We start from the raw sequence: 15,503 nt of genomic DNA, 5'->3' as shown, positions 1-15,503 counted from the left end.
GCATCACCGCTTGGTACGGCAACTGCAAGGAACCTGACAGGAAGGCACTACAGAGGGTGGTGAGTATAGCCCAGTACATCACTGGGGCCGAACACCCAAGCCATAAACTATTCTCTCTGCTACCACATGGCAAACGGTACCAGTGCAAGTCTGGAACCAACAGGATCCTGAACAGATTCTACCCCCAAGCCATAAGACTGCTAAACAAGACTGTTAAATAGCTAATCAAATGGCTACCCGGACTACCTGCATTGACACTTTTTTGCACTAACTCTATGCACACACACTGGACTCTACCCACACAATCACACATACTTACACTGACACACCAAAACAAAGCCTAACATAAGGACAACTCAGAGAATGGTATTATTTTCTTCAGAAATTTTACTTTGGACCTGTCGAAAATAAATAATAGATTTATTGTGTAGGCTACATTACATGGATTTATTAGACTTTTTAAAATGGCTTGTAGGCTATGTGTGGAAGCCAGGATATGCTAAATGTGTTTATGTTAATTAACAGTGAATTACCGTGAGACCGACAGTTATTTGCTTGACAATCACCAGCTGATGAAATTTCGTGACCGCCACAGCCCTAGGTACTGTATATATATTTTTTTCTATCTTTAACTCTGCATTGTTGGAAAAGTAAGTAAGCATTTCACTGTTACTCTAAACCTGTTGTTTACAAAGCACCCAACAACTAACATTTTATTTTATTTGTAAATTGCACCCTATAGGTCGTTAAACATCACAAATAAGGAGCAGAGCATTCGATTTGCTTTCTGGTGGGCAAGGAGACCCCCAGCTCTGTTAAAGCCATTGACAACTGCTTGGCGTTTTCAAGGGATTGTTAAATATGTTTGAACTATCTGGTTGAGATATACTGTAGTCCACCTCTTAAAGAGCATAGAACTAAACATTTCCGATTATTCCATGTGAAACAATTGCGTATCTTTAGCTCTATCATCAGAGTTATACCGCAAGTAATTAACTGCATGCTAATGATTAGAAAACATCATTTAAACATATAATTTCAGATACGTGAGGGTAGCCTCATGATAGCTCTCAATATTGGCCTCCATTAATTGGATATTTAAGTGATATAAAATAAAAGTGAACTATAACTGACAAGAATGAGTGGTTTAGGTTAATTTCCCATCCTTTGTAGGCCCTACCTATCCAGCCTGGTCTGATAGACTAGACTTAACACAGTAAAAGTAAATCTGGGATCCCCAAATTAGTATATGTTACGATTGGTATGGTTACATAAGACAGATGGTTACTGAGGCAAAAATTAAAGTAGAGTGTTTGGTCGGGCGGGCGAGTAACGTGAATGTCTAGGAACGTCTTGCGAGGCCAAATCTCATCACGGACGACTTTAGTATTTTAGCCAATTAGCAACTTTTCAACTACTTACTACTTTTTAGCTACTTTACAACTACTTAGCATGTTAGCTTCCCCTTCCCCTAACCTTAACCCTTTTAGCTAACCCGTCCTCTAACCCTAACCTTAACCCTTTAACCTAACTCCTAAACTTAACCCTAACCCCTAGCATAGCAAGAATTCATAACATATGTTTTGCAAATTCATAATATATAGTCTGTTTAGCAAATTCGTAACATATAGTACATTTTGCAAATTCGTAACATATTTTACGAAATGGATGATGGACATCCACAAATGAATATATACCATACAATACATTACATGTCATACTAAATGGAGTGTCTCAGATTTATCTACAGAATAATACAAAATGTTCTCAGACCAGGCAGCAGCGTAAAGCAGCAGAACCATGCATTTGCTGATGTAGGCTACTGTTAGCTAATGTTTACTTTGCAAGCTACCAGTAGAAACTTTGTTCAGTTGGATAAACATAGTGGAAAGTTAACATAATGTACTTTTTCTCCAATCTAGGCCTACCTAGTGAAGTTAGCAAACATTATCCCCTTTTCAAAATTTCTAACAGTGTTTAATCACGGTTGCTTTGTGATTTATAATTTTGTGCAATGTGCAATTAAAGTTGCATAGCTGAATGCATGCATAATCTATCAATTTTACATATTTTGTTGCATGCTATGCCAATTATTTATTCAACTGCATCCTCAGTGGGAATGGAGTTTCTTAGCTGTCTTTTCAATCAAAGATAATTTAATTTGAATGTTCTAAGACGTTTTAAACGTGTGTATAGTGAGATGTCAGGTTACACCAATACATTTGCTTAGGACGGCATTATAGTAAAACTAGTCGTCAGGGTGAGACGATTTGAACCTTTTGGCTTTCCAAAAATCTGAGAGCAAAGCTTATTGGTGACAGGCTTCATGAATCATCCACCTGAGTCTTTCCGTAGCGACAAACCATTCATTCTTCACTGACAGTATTGCGAGGCGTACCTGTGCTGCACCTGTCCATGCTTTTACACCGAGCGAAAACAGAGAAGTCCTCTCACACAAATTAAAATATCAGTCAGAGGCAGATGTGACACAACTGTTTAAAAGTAAAAGCATTTCCGTTTTAAACAGTCAGGCATTTCAATTCTCTGAACTTTCTTGCTGATGTTCTTCTGCTTAGACAGGTAGGCTACTTACTGTAAGTGATTTTACTTTGTGATTTATAATTTTGTGCAATGTGCAATTAAAGTTGCATAACTGAATGCATGCATAATCTAACAAATTGCCATATTTTGTTGCATGCTATGCCTATTATTTAATCAACTGCAGCCTCGGTGGGAATGGAGTTTCTAAGCTGTCTTTTCAATCAAAGATAATTTAATTAGAATGTTCAGAATGCAATACGTAACAATGTAACTAACACACACACAAACACACACACACACACACACACACACACACACACACACACACACACACACACACCCACCCACACACACACACACACACACACACACACACACGTTTCCCTTGCCAGAGGGAAACACTCATTGATGAGCTAGAGCTGGAGTTGGATGCCAAGGATGACTTGATTCATGGACTGGACCCCTACATGGCCATCATCACATCCCCAGGGTCTTCTGGGGACAGCAGGAGCGGTAAAGATACTCTCAATGATCGGCTATGAAAAGCCAACTGACATTTACTCCTGAGGTGCTGACCTGTTGCATCCTCGACAACTACGGTGATTATTATTATTTGACCATGCTGGTCATTTATGAACATTTGAACATCTTGGCCATGTTCTGTTATAATCTCCACCCGGCACAGCCAGAAGAGGACTGGCCACCCCTCATAGCCTGGTTCCTCTCCAGGTTTCTTTCTAGGTTTTGGCCTTTCTAGGGAGTTTTTCCTAGCCACCGTGCTTCTACACCTGCATTGCTTGCTGTTTGGGGTTTTAGGCTGGGTTTCTGTACAGCACTTTGAGATATCAGCTGATGTAAGAAGGGCTATATAAATCAATTTGATTTTATTTGATTTCTGGAGTAAGTGCAGGTAGGATTTTCTGCAGAAAGTACAACCAAATTTCAAGCAATGTTTTTCTTTTATGCTATTATACATATTATCTATAACATGTAGGCTACATTGTATCATGTGGTTCAAAGAAAGACCATATTGTCAGAGCCCGTGACCCTGAATCCAAGGCAACTTGCTCTGGTCAGCCTAAAAACCTACAACAAAAACCAACAGTGAGAGAACACACCAAGGACATGTTCCCTTTGACCTGTTTTGCTTGAGAAATGTCAGCCTGGTCTCATAGAATAGACGTAACTTACTAAACGTAAGTCCGGGACCCTCAAATTAGAATGATATGTTGCCTTTGGTATGGTTACATACTGTAAGACAGAAGGTTATTGAGGGAAAAACTAGCATCTCGTGGTGGTTGGTTGTGGTGAATGGGTAGGCGTATAAAGCAAACGTTTAGCAACCCAAAAGTTGCGTGTTCGAAACACATTCTGGACAACTTTAGACAAATTAGCAACTTTGCAACTACTTACTACTTTTGAGCTACTTTGCAACGACTTAGTATGTTAGTTAATTGCAAATCACCTAGCAACCACACCGGGCACCACGTTGGAAGACTAGAGTCAGTCTGGTGGTAGTCCTCCAATCGTCCAAATGGCTGGCTGTGTTTTGCTACCACTGGAAACTTTGGGGAGATTATTTCATTTTTCGAAGGAACCAAACAATGGAGGCAGTGAGAGAACATATTCAAGTAAGTACATATATTTAGAAAATGATAAAAACAATAGCTATTATTACCTAGCTAGCTAGCTAGTTTCTCCAAAAACTTTGTGTGCAGGCTCACTGAAATGAACAGCTAACTAATGTTAGCTAGCTAGCTAACTTTACATACTGTATAGCCAGCCAAGTTAATTAAATATCACCAGCTAGATATCTTCATATTAGCTAGTTAGCTAGCTATCTTGATGTATTCATTATTGCAACACTAAATACATTTGTATCTAGGTAGCTAGATAGCTAAATAAAGGTTAAAGGGTGAAAGGATTAAGTAGCAGTTCCAGCTCTTAGAGAAGGGATAGGGTAGTTAGTTACCTTTATGGGAGGATATTATATAAAGATTCTCCAGTTCCTGTCCCTAGCGAGAAAAACTATGACGACAGAGAGATATAGCAACATAATATTCAGTGCTGTCTAATTTGAGTATAATACAGCCTGTTTCTTTGTGCTGTTTTCTGTTGTCAGATACAGAGAGCTGGGAAACCCTGTCTGCAGATGAAGAGAAACTATGTCTGCAGCTGAAGAGGTCCCAATGAATGTCCCAAGAGCATACGGGTGCATCTTTGTATACCATGGATTATATGTGTAACTAACGTATGTTAGCACATTTTGTAAACAAAAATACAGTTTAAAAGTCACACATAACCTTTAAATACCTATTACAACTGGAGCAGGCCAACCCTTTTAGATGTGCAGGAATCTGTATTCCCTTTAAAGTTTAACTAAGTCATTGGCCCGCCCCCGTGAGCACAGACATGATCTAGCATCATGGAACAGCCCTTTTCTACTGTTACGAATAAAAACCCCTCCTGAAGAAATCCTCTTCAGACCAGACGTTTGTGTGCCCCTACCTGGGCTCGAACCAGGGACCCTCTGCACACATCGACAACAGCCACCCTCGAAGCATCGTTTCCCATCGATCCACAAAAGCCACGTCCCTTGCAGAGCAAGGAGAACAACAACTTCAAGCTCTCAGAGCGAGTGACGTCACCAATTGAAACGCTGTTAGCGCACACCCCGCTAACTAGCTAGCCATTTCACATCGGTTACACTCACCCCCTTTTCTGCAGTAACCAGTGATCCGGATCAACAGCATCAATGTAACAGTTTAGCTTCTGTCCCTCTCCTCGCCCCTACCTGGGCTCAAACCAGGGACCCTCTGCACACATCAACAACTGCCTTCCACAAAGCATCGTCACCGCTCGTTCCACAAAAGCCACGGCCCTTGCAAGGGGAACAACAACTTCAAGGTCTCAGAGCGAGTGACGTCACCGATTGAAACGCTATTAGCACGCACCCCGCTAACTAGTTAGCCATTTCACATCGGTTACACGTACCTCGATGGACACCGAGGGGGCACAGTTCAGACCACAAAAACCTCAGTATAAGCTAAGGTTGTAATGAATTCCTAACCATACCACGTGGAGCATTGACTACACGGCAGGAAATGGTTAAACTATGAGACTATCAATCCCGACAGAATGAGAGCAAATCTTAGATACTAATTACTAGTCTGCAGCTAGAAATTATGTCAACCTGGGATGTGAAGACCGACAACTGCCGAAACAACTATTCCATTAGAACATGGGTGTCAAACTCTGGCCCGTGGGCCAAATTTGGCCCGCGGGGTAATTATATTTGGCCCGCGAGACAATACCAAATTACTACTAGAGCTGGCCCGCCGGTATTATACAGCGCATTCACCACTAATACTACGAATCCCATAATGCTCTGCTGTTTTCGCGCGCCAATCAGGACAGGACCCAGAAACGCTCTCTCCTCTGTGACAGTAGTCACAGCAACATAGACGCTACAACTGTCAGCGAGCTAACCCTTCCCAAAAATGGCGAAAAGAAAGGCAGAAAACAGGAGCTTTCTGGACAAGTGGGAGGCAGAATATCTGTTTACATATGTAAAAGACAAACCTGTTTGTCTTGTTTGTGGAGTCAACGTGGCTGTAAGTAAGGAGTACAACATTAGACGACACTATGAAACGAAACACCATGACAAATACAAGGACCTGGACATGACTCAAATGAGCCAGAAAGTAGAGGAGATGAAAAGAAGTTTGGTTTCACAACAGAATATGTTTAAAAAAGCCACATCACAAAGCGAGGCTGCTGTAAAGGCTAGTTATATAGTGGCAGCAGAGATCGCAAAATCAGCCCGGCCCTTTAATGAGGGAGAGTTCATGAAAAAGTGCATGATGAAGGTTTGTGACCTCGTATGCCCAGAGAAAAAACAAGCATTTTCAAACGTGAGCCTGAGCAGGAACACAGTAGCTGATCGCACATGTGATCTTGCCACCAATCTGTATGACCAGCTGATGGAAAAGGGAAAAGATTTTGTTGCGTTCTCCCTCGCTGTGGATGAGAGCTGCGACGCATCTGATACTGCTCAGCTGTCAGTCTTCATCCGTGGAGTGGACTCAAATCTGTGTGTTACGGAGGAGCTATTAGGATTCAAATCAATGCATGGCACAACCACAGGAAAGGAAATCTTTGAGGTTTCCAAATGTGTAACTGAAATAAAGCTGCCGTGGGATAAACTCGTTGGATTAACGACAGATGGTGTGCCAGCGATGTGCGGTAAAAAGAGTGGACTGGTGGGCATGGTTCGGGAGAAGATGCGGGAAGAGAACTGTGCAGGTGAGCTAACTGTTTACCACTGCATCATACATCAGGAAGCACTGTGTGCCAAAGCCCTAAAGATGGAACATGTTATGACCACAGTAACACAGGTAGTTAACTTTATAAGAGCCAAAGGTCTAAATCACCGCCAGTTTAAATCTTTTCTGGAGGAGTGTGGTTCGGAATACGCAGACGTGCCGTATCACACAGAGGTGAGATGGCTAAGCAGAGGAAAAGTACTGAACAGATGTTTCGAGCTGCGTGAGGAAATATGTCAATTCCTGGAAACCAAAGGGAAGGATACAGCAGAGCTCCGGGAGCAAAAGTTCCTGTGTGAGCTGGCCTTTCTCTGTGACATCTCAAGCCATCTCGATGCGCTGAACCTGCAGCTTCAGGGGCGGGGGCGCATCATCACAGACATGTACGCTGCAGTGAGGGCCTTCAAAACTAAACTGTGCCTGTGGGAGAATCAGATGCTGCAAGGAAACCCTTGCCATTTTCCCTGCTGCCAATCCATAAAAGCGCAGATCTCTACCGCCGTGTTCCCATGGGCACAGTTTGCTGAAAAACTCAGTGTTCTCGCAGCTGAGTTTAGCCGGCGATTTGCCGACTTCGATGCCCAGAAATGCAAGTTTGAACTGCTTAGTAATCCCTTCGCAGTTGATGTGGAAAATGCACCAACCAACATCCAAATGGAGCTGATTTAACTCCAGTGCAACGACACGCTGAAGTCAAAGTATGATGCTGTGGGCGCCGCACAGTTTCCACGGTTCATCCCTGACACAATGCCTCAGCTCTGCACCCAAGCTGCTCAGATGCTCTCCATGTTTGGCAGCACTTATCTATGCGAGCAACTTTTCTCCTCGATGAAGATGACCAAAACAACTCACAGGAGACGTCTGACTGATGAACATCTTCGCTCGATACTGAGGATTTCTTCAGCTCAGAGCTTGAGCCCAGACATTGATGAACTAGCATCCAAGAAGAGATGCCAGGTATCTGGCTTGGGCACATCAGATTAGACCAGTGTGCAATAATTAACGTTTTCTTTATGCACTTTTTCTTGCTACAAGGCATGGGCTTGAATGGTTGATTGATTTATTATCATTTTATTTGTAAAATTATTAGCCAGTGGAAAAAGTTTATTCTGGTATTTAAATCAGAAGGCTGCAAATAGAAAAGAGGCATACAATTTTTATTTAAATTGTATTTATTTAATAAATGAATGCCATTGATGTGTTTTTTCATTTGAAATTCGATTTTGCATGTCTCCACTATTAAATTATATATTGTATGGTAATAAGCGATGCTTGTTCCATATTCAATGTTAAAGCAAAACTTGTTTGGGTCCATATTAAAAGGTTAATTTGTTCAATGTTGGCCCGTGACTTTGTTCAGGTTTTACATTTTGGCCCACTGGGTATTTGAGTTTGACACCCCTGCATTAGAACATCTCTTAATGGTACTCTGAAGTATCCATTCTAACGAAAGACTTCAGGGAAGCAGAGAGAGAGAAACACTCGGATGAACTTTCCAACAGAAGGACTGATGATTCCAACAGAGATCACGACGACACACTGGGCGTAAATATATATTGATTGCAATTATTCCTGAATGAGTGAGCGTTCATGTGCAAAGGATTAGCATTTCAATTAATATAATTATCAACTGTGTAGTGACTCTTTTTGTTGTTCCCTCCCTTCTCAGTCCACACCCACTTCCCTTTGTCCGACAAGCCGTGATATCGGCTTAGCTCACCAGGGAACCTCCCCTATCATTTCCTTGTAACCATACAGTGCCTTGCGAAAGTATTCGGCCCCCTTGAACTTTGCGACCTTTTGCCACATTTCAGGCTTCAAACATAAAGATATAAAACTGTATTTTTTTGTGAAGAATCAACAACAAGTGGGACACAATCATGAAGTGGAACGACATTTATTGGATATTTCAAACTTTTTTAACAAATCAAAAACTGAAAAATTGGGCGTGCAAAATTATTCAGCCCCTTTACTTTCAGTGCAGCAAACTCTCTCCAGAAGTTCAGTGAGGATCTCTGAATGATCCAATGTTGACCTAAATGACTAATGATGATAAATACAATCCACCTGTGTGTAATCAAGTCTCTGTATAAATGCACCTGCACTGTGATAGTCTCAGAGGTCCGTTAAAAGCGCAGAGAGCATCATGAAGAACAAGGAACACACCAGGCAGGTCCGAGATAATGTTGTGAAGAAGTTTAAAGCCGGATTTGGATACAAAAATATTTCCCAAGCTTTAAACATCCCAAGGAGCACTGTGCAAGCGATAATATTGAAATGGAAGGAGTATCAGACCACTGCAAATCTACCAAGACCTGGCCGTCCCTCTAAACTTTCAGCTCATACAAGGAGAAGACTGATCAGAGATGCAGCCAAGAGGCCCATGATCACTCTGGATGAACTGCAGAGATCTACAGCTGAGGTGGGAGACTCTGTCCATAGGACAACAATCAGTCGTATATTGCACAAATCTGGCCTTTATGGAAGAGTGGCAAGAAGAAAGCCATTTCTTAAAGATATCCATAAAAAGTGTTGTTTAAAGTTTGCCACAAGCCACCTGGGAGACACACCAAACATGTGGAATAAGGTGCTCTGGTCAGATGAAACCAAAATTGAACTTTTTGGCAACAATGCAAAACGTTATGTTTGGCGTAAAAGCAACACAGCTCATCACCCTGAACACTGTCAAACATGGTGGTGGCAGCATCATGGTTTGGGCCTGCTTTTCTTCAGCAGGGACAGGGAAGATGGTTAAAATTGATGGGAAGATGGATGGAGCCAAATACAGGACCATTCTGGAAGAAAACCTGATGGAGTCTGCAAAAGACCTGAGACTGGGACAGAGATTTGTCTTCCAACAAGACAATGATCCAAAACATAAAGCAAAATCTACAATGGAATGGTTCAAAAATAAACATATCCAGGTGTTAGAATGGCCAAGTCAAAGTCCAGACCTGAATCCAATCGAGAATCTGTGGAAAGAACTGAAAACTGCTGTTCACAAATGCTCTCCATCCAACCTCACTGAGCTCGAGCTGCTTTGCAAGGAGGAATGGGAAAAAATGTCAGTCTCTCGATGTGCAAAACTGATAGAGACATACCCCAGGCGACTTACAGCTGTAATCGCAGCAAAAGGTGGCGCTACAAAGTATTAACTTAAGGGGGCTGAATAATTTTGCACGCCCAATTTTTCAGTTTTTGATTTGTTAAAAAAGTTTGAAATATCCAATAAATTTCGTTCCACTTCATGATTGTGTCCCACTTGTTGTTGATTCTTCACAAAAAAATACAGTTTTATATCTTTATGTTTGAAGCCTGAAATGTGGCAAAAGGTCGCAAAGTTCAAGGAGGCCGAATACTTTCGCAAGGCACTGTATATTAGGAAAATTATAACTTTGTAATCTGAAAATTTTCCTTGGTGCCCCAACTTCCTAGTTAATTACATTTGCATGATTAGTTTAATCACGTAATAATAATTACAGAGAATTGATTTGATAAAATAACAGTCTTCACTTTAATGATGCCAAAGACATGACATTATAAAGGTTCATGTTTATGGTGAACAAAATTACTTACCCATAACTTGAAACTCACACGACACATGCTAATTGCTAGACTACAAACTATCTAGCTAGCTAATGTTGGCTAACTCAGTCTTGTTGTTAACACTTGGTTAGCATAACAGCCAAACTTAACTTGAAACCGACCAGACTTACCAGTGATGAAATGATTGGAGTAGACGTACTGACGACTGTCTGGGTTCAGGTTTTGACGTTCAAAAAGTTTTTTGGGATTTTTCTGACAGTTCTTGTCTTATCTCCTGATTGCAGGTAATCTGTTTTTTTTTATTCCAGTTGTCTTTCCTGCCTTGTTAGAGAAGCCAAATACTGCACAGAAATTGACCATGGTAATGAATAAACTAGTTTTAGGCACTGTTATCATACAGCCGCTCAGCTGTTGTTGTCGAAAGAATTGATGCGGTGGTCTTCCAACATGGCCGCTAAAAGCCATCATACAGTGCCGAGCAAAAGTATTCACCCCCCTTGGCATTTTTCATATTTTGTTAACTTACAACCTGGAATTAAAATAGATTTTTGGTGGGTTTGTATCATTTGATTTACACAACATGCCTACCACTTTGAAGATTAAAAATATATTTTTATTGTGAAACAATATTTACACAAAAAAACAGAAAACTTGAGCATGCATAACTATTCACCCCCCCAAGTCAATAGTTTGTAGAGCCACCTTTTGCAGAAATTACAGCTGTAAGTCTCTTGGGATATGTCTCTATAAGCTTGGTACATCTAGCCACTGGGATTTTTGCCCATTCTTCAAGGTAAAGCTGCTCCAGCTCCTTCAAGTTGGATGGGTTCCTGCTGTTGTACAGCAATCTTTAAGTCATACCATAGATTCTCAATTGGATTGAGGTCTGGGCTTTGACTACGCCATTCCAAGACATTTAAATGTTTCCCCTTAAACCACTCAAGTGTTGCTTTAGCAGTATGCTTTAGGGTCCTTGTCCTGCTGGAAGGTGAACTTCCGTCCCAGTCTCAAATCTCTGGAAGACTGAAACAGGTTTCCCTCAAGAATTTCCCTGTATTCAGCGCCATCCATCCTTCCTTCGATTCTGACCAGTTTCCCAGTCCCTGCCGATGAAAAACATCCCCACAGCATGATGCGGTTCTCGGGGTGATGAGAGGTGTTGAGTTTGTGCCAGACATAGTGTTTTCCTTGATGGCCAAAAAGCTCAAGTTTAGGCTCACCTTACCAGAGTACCTTCTTCCATATGTTTGGGGAGTCTCCCACATACCTTTTGGCGAACACCAAACGAGTTTGCTTATTTGTTTCTTTAAGTTTCCTATTTGTTTCGTTTCTTTGTTTCTTTAATGGCTTTTTTTCTGGCCACTCTTCAGTAAAGCCCAGCTCTGTGGAGTGTACGGCTTAAAGTGGTCCTATAGACAGATACAATCCGCTGTGGAGCTTTGCATCTCCTTCAGGGTTTTCTTTGGTCTCTTTGTTGTCTCTCTGATTAATGCCCTCCTTGCCTGGTCTGTGAGTTTTGGTGGGCAGCCGTCTCTTGGCAGGTTTGTTGTGGTGACACATTCTTTCCATTTTTTAATAATGGATTTAATGGTGCTCCGTGGGATGTTCAAAGTTTCTGATATTTTTTTATAACCCAACCCTGATCTGTACCTCTCCACAACTTTGTCCCTGACCTGTTTGGAGAACTCCTTGGTCTTCATGGTGCCGCTTGCTTGGTGGTGCCCCTTGCTTAGTGGTGTTGCAGATTCTGGGGCCTTTCAGAACTGGTGAATATGTACTGAGATAATGTTACAGCTCATGTGACACTTCGATTGCACACCGGTGGACTTTATTTAATTCATTATGTGACTTCTGAAGGTAATTGGTTGCACCAGATCTTATTTAGGGGTTTCATACCAAAGGTGGTGAATACATACGCACCCACCACTTTTCTGTTTATTTATTTTCATTTGTATTTTCTTCCATTTTTCATTTCACTTCACCCATTTGGACTATTTTGTGTATGTCCATTACATGAAATCCAAATAAAAATCGATTTAAAAATATGAAAAACATCAATGGGGGTGAATACTTTTGCAAGGCACTGTACCTCTACTGGCAACCCTCTGTAATCAAGTGCTGATAAGAAGGACCTTGTTATTACCTTGTTATTACATTAATGTGTTGAAAATTCCAAATTGTTTGCATCGTCAACTTACACACAGGACTGACACACACACTTACCAGACATGCCACCAGGGGTCTTTTCATAGTCCTCAGGTCCAGAAGAATTCAAGGAAACGTACTGTATTATACAGAACCATGATTGCATAGAACTCCCTTCCATCTCATATAGCGCAAGTAATATCAAACCTGGTTTCAAAAAACAAATAAAGCAACACCTCACAGTACAATGGCTCTCCCCCATGTAACCTAATTTTGTGTGTACAGTATGTACTGTCATGTATAGTATGTGTAACTGATAAATGCACACAAACTACATGTTAACGTTTTTAAATGTATGTAAATTGTAAAGTATTATGTCTGTAATGTCTTTTTCGTTACGTGTTGGACCCCAGTAAGACTAGCTGTCGGACCCCAGCTGTGATTGGGAGTTCCATAGGGTGGCTCACAATTGGCCCAGCATTGTCTGGGGTAGGCTGAAATGGTAAATAAAAATGTGTTCTTAACTGGCTTATCTAGTTAAATATAGGTTAAATAAGATTTTGTTTTTAAACCTAGCTAACATTAGTGTTAGCCACCTAGATGATGATAGCACACCAAATTGGAGTTCGTAACATATCATACATATTGCTGATTCGTGACCTATCGAACGAATTGCAATTCGTAACATATTGTACGAATTGTAATTTGTAACATACCATGTGAATTGTAAAATCGTTACATATCATACGATTTACCTTTACTATGTTATGTCTACCCCTGAGTCCGGGTTGGAAATGTTCTCTTAAAGGCCTTTAAGGATGATAAAGTGCTTCCTGCACAGACAATAAGTCAATAATGATTGTTTTATACACACTGTATGACAATTGGCTCAAGGCTTTAGTGCCTTTGTTATCAAACCCTAGCCACAATGACATTACTTATTGATTGCCTCCCACACGGTTTACTACTTCAGGTCACATGAGCTGATTAAGACCTCCTTTTTAGAGAATTACTTTCTACAGAACCTGGAAAGTATGCAAATCCTGGCTATAATGGACTGTATGTACCCCACCACGGTCAACCAAGGCTGCTGCGTCATTCAAGAGGGAGATAGTGGAAGTCTTGCCTATATTCTAAAAGGTAAAAAGTTAAATCAACAGTTGTTTATAGGTGGTGAGTAAAGTGGGGATTGGGAATACAGCCACTTCAAGGTCCTTCCTTCAAGGTCCCAACCACTGTTTTCTTGAATTTTCATGCATAGCCCTACTCTCAAAAACCATAGTCCCCAATGTATAGTAATTGCTTGAGACATTTTGGTGAATTATTCATCAAGCACTTGGTCTCCACAATCGAAGCGCAGTCAACTCATGGTCTTTAATGTATGCGGCTTATTAGTCTTTTATGTTTGCTCAGAGATGGCCCAGTGAATGTTACTCAACAGCTGCCCCTCCTCATTTCCTCCATGTGCCAATTGCAATTTGTACGAATTGCAATTCGGGGCATCAGGTGGCCTAGTGGTTGAGCATTGGACTAGTAACCAAAATGGTTGCAAGATCAAATCCCCAAGCTGACAAGGTAAAACTCTGCCCCTGAACAAGGCACTTATCCTACTGTTCCTAGGCCATCATTGAAAATAAGAATGTGTTTTTAACTGACCTGCCTAGTTAAATAAAGGTAACAAAAAAAATGTTGAGTTGGTATTCTCTGTTAGTGCCGGCACTGCTTTATAGCACAATGAGGGGAAATGTTAGAATGATCTGTTTCTGGAAGGAGAGAATGAGAGAAGGTGGTGGTATGCATGACAATAAGCGGCATACATCATGTTTTGTGATGAAATGTCAGGCAGGGACAGGGCAAGAGGTCCAACTCAGCCCTGGCATGCAATGCTCATTGATAATGGCGCTCAGGCATTTCTCAGACTACCCTCATATCTGATGTGACAGGCAATGGGCCACGGCTGTCCAATTTGCTTTTCTTGTTACCTGAGGCCTAGACTTTGTCTGATTCTGCTGTGGTGTTGTAGATTAGAGTGACTCTACCTGTCACATGGCATATCTCAGTCAGCTGTGTTTATCTGATGGTGTGTCAGACACACTCCCTGTCAATCACCTGCAGCTGGGAGCTGAGTAAGGAGGACTGAGCTAATGTGTGGTCACACCTCTTCAGCTGCCACCCTGCTGTCGTGGGGGATGCTACAGACTGCCATCATCATCCTTTTATCATCCTCCTCTGAAGGAGCTCAAACAGAAGCTGCACTGTCATATACACACACACACACACACACACACACACACACACACACACACACACACACACACACACACACACACACACACACACACACACACACACACACACACACACACACACACACACACACACACACACACACACACACACATGCCCATGCCAACATCATATAGTTTTTTTTCAATCACTTTCGCAAATGTTTCAGATGTATGTGGTATAAACTCTAAGCTGATAGCAATGCCCCCTATCTTGTGTTCAGAACCTTTGATTGTGCATTAATTGGGGTTTCACATTTTTCACCCCTGAGTCATTCATGCCAAATCAAGTTTTCCGTGAAATACCATGATAACATTTTGTTTAGTTACCAATACATCAGATACCATTTAATCCAATAGCAAAAAACACAAGATACACCTTTCAAAACAGTTATTTTTGACATGCTAAATAAAAATAATAGTAGATGGTACATTTTCCATACAGTATTTGACTATAACTTGACATGCACCATTTAAAAAAAAATAATTAGCATCCAATGGCAGGTTGTGAGCATGTTGAGAAATATGTCAGTCTTACAGTTTCATTATCGTTATACAGTACATGCTTAGGATAAATCATCAGAAATTGGGGTATTGTAAAGCAGTTGGACAATGTAAAAATGTAGCACAGTGCGCCAATTCTGCCCAATGCAACCCTGTA

This window comes from Oncorhynchus mykiss, chromosome 11 (genome assembly GCF_057628025.1).
Source record: "Oncorhynchus mykiss isolate SJ-2025 chromosome 11, ASM5762802v1, whole genome shotgun sequence".
In the NCBI taxonomy this organism is placed as follows: domain Eukaryota; kingdom Metazoa; phylum Chordata; class Actinopteri; order Salmoniformes; family Salmonidae; genus Oncorhynchus; species Oncorhynchus mykiss.
This window is presented reverse-complemented; position numbering follows the sequence as displayed.